This window comes from Podarcis bocagei (assembly GCF_964188305.1).
Source record: "Podarcis bocagei genome assembly, chromosome: 2".
NCBI lineage: Eukaryota > Metazoa > Chordata > Lepidosauria > Squamata > Lacertidae > Podarcis > Podarcis bocagei.
In genome coordinates this window covers 9,661,289-9,663,959 of record NC_138126.1, presented here as the reverse complement: position 1 = coordinate 9,663,959, position 2,671 = coordinate 9,661,289, and positions in this window count along the sequence as shown.

Here is a 2,671-nt window from a genome sequence, read left to right as displayed (position 1 = left end):
TTCGTTTTCTCAGATTTCAGCTACTGGGAGTTTCCCCTTCCTGGAAATGACTCAGAAACTCAGTGACCACGTGATTTATTTATTTTTAAATGTCCCAAGGTGTTTACATTTGCTGAATGTTTTCTCAAGTAGCAGCGAATGCTTCTGGATTGCCTCCTGTTAATAAACAAAAATCACCCTTGTAGGTTGATTGACCATCAGAACATCGACACAGGAGAGAAGCCTCACAAATGCCCTGAGTGCGGGAAAAACTTTTCTCCGTGAGATACGCTGATCAAAGACCAAAGGACCCACGCGGAGGAGAAACCTTATGAATGCCCCGAGTGTGGAAAAAGCGTCATGCAGAGGAAGGGATTAATTGGGCACCAGATAATTCATTTAGGGAATATGTCCAGCTAATATTCTTGAAAAGTGCCACATTCCACAGAAAAAAGAGGGAGAAATGTTGGTTACAACCTGATTTGCAGTGGAGAACACACACCTTTTCTAGGTCACAAGACATAGGCGGATGGCCAGTTGTTGTTGTTAATTCAAGAAAGTTCTCTGTTGAGGCTTCCTGCCCCAGGAGGGGACAAACAATCTGCCCACCCACTGCTCTGGTCCCCATGATAAAGGCAGGGAGGCAGAGACATATTATATTCACGTTGCAGATTCTCATAGCACTAGAAGTCGTGGCCCCCAAACAAAGCTGATTGTTGGGAGATCCAGGACAGAAAAAAGCATTTCGTTGTGGAGTGCATAAATGAACTATGGAACTCAATGCCACTAGAGGCAAAGATGGCAACCAACTTAAAATCATGGAATGGCAGAGTTGAACGGTACAACAAGGGTCACCTAGTCCAGATATCTGCAATGCAGGAATCTTTTGCCCAACGTGGTGCTCAAGACGGTGACTCTTAGATTAAGACTATCCTGCTCAACCCATTGAGCTGGGGACAAGAAAAAGGGACAAATTCTTGGAGCACTAGGCCGTGAAGCACAATGGCTCTGCTCTGCCTCCACAGTCCAGAGGCAGAAGGCTTCTAAATCTCAGGTGCTGGAAACTGCAAGGAGGGGAGGGAGGCTGGTTTTGCTCTCTGGTCCCCCTTGCAGGTGTCCCACGGGCGTCTGGGTGGCCCCTCTTGGGCGCTGGACCAAATGGGACACTTTTGTGTCCTTCCATGGGGTGAGTGGAAACTCACAGGGAAACGTATGATGACACACAAACATCGCCAACATCATATAGGGCAGTGTTTCCCAACCACTGTTCCGTGGCACACTAGTGTGCCGCGAGATGTTGCCTGGTGTGCCGCGGGAAAAATTAAAAAATTCGAAAGATTATTTTTTTTTAAGTCAAATTTTCGATTGGGGCGCCGTCACTAGATGACCCCTGGGGTTCCCTCCCTCCCTCCCGCTCTGCGCCTCCCTCCTCCTCCTCCGGGGAGGCCCTTCCTGGCTCTCGGCCAAGGCTTGGCGGCTGCCACTCACTCACTCGCTCGCCCACCCGTCCCTCCATCCCTGCACCCGGCCTCTCCCCCTCCGTCCCCGGCGCGGGGGCTGCCGGGATCCGTAGTCCCCTCGCCCTTGGGCTCCGCGCCCGCGCGGGGTGCGCGAACTACGTTTCCCAGCGTGGCCTGGCGGGCCGGGCGTTTTGTTTGAAGCGCTCTTCTCCCGGCCATGGAATGAGCGCAGCGGTGGCGGCCGGGCAGGCAGGGGCTCTTCCGCGCAGACCCCGCGCAGCCTGCCTGCGCCCCCGCGGAGATCGGGCGGCAGGATGGAGCCCGGGGATCCCCGCGGAGGCGGAGCGGAGGCGGCGGAGGCTGCCCCCCAGGTAGGGCTGCGTCGGGGGGGGGGTTTATTTTTGCAATGCTGCATCCGCGCCGGAGGGGACTCATCGGACCGCGGGGAGACCCCTTGGTGGGCGTGCAAGGCAATGCATGCGTGCAGGCGTTGCATGGAGTGCAGTGCAATGCAATGGCAACGCGGCGCCCTGCATGCATGCATGCAACTTCCACTGGCGCTCCGGACTTGGCAGGTGAGGGGGGTCCCCAGTGGGCGGCAGAGAGAGCCGGGAGAGCGAAGGGGAGCCGGGGGGGAGCAGCGCTGCTCCCCGAGCCGAGCCCGGGGGGAAACTTCGGCGTCGTTGCGCCGGGTGTTGGAAGCGGAGGCTGGCGGGGGCCCGTCACCTGCAAAACCTGGTCGCCTCTCATATATTTCGTGCATTGCATTCATCGCCCGCTTTCTCCTCCAAGGAGCTCCCGGGGGCGCGCGTGGTTCTCCCCGTGTTATCCTCACAACAACAGCCCTGCGAGGTGGGTCAGGCGAGTGGCCCAAGGGAGCACCCAGGGATTGTCCTGGCCAGGTGGGGTGATTTGAACCCTGCTCTCTGCCCAGTCTTTGTCCTCATTTAGCCCCCACATGTGCATGACTGTGCATGACTGAGGTTTCCCCCCCTCGTCTTGGCTATGGTGTGAGTCTGTGCTGTTAATTAATGGGGTTCTGCCTTCGGAGAAGATGAGCCAGCCCTCAAGGAGGTGATTATGTAATTTGCTAGCAATTCATGTCCCTCCCGGCGTGACGCTGCGCGCTGACGTCACGGGGCTGTAATGGTGGTGTGCCTCGAGATTTTTTTCATGAAACAAGTGTGCCTTTGCCCAAAAAAGGTTGGGAAACACTGATATAGGGGATGGAG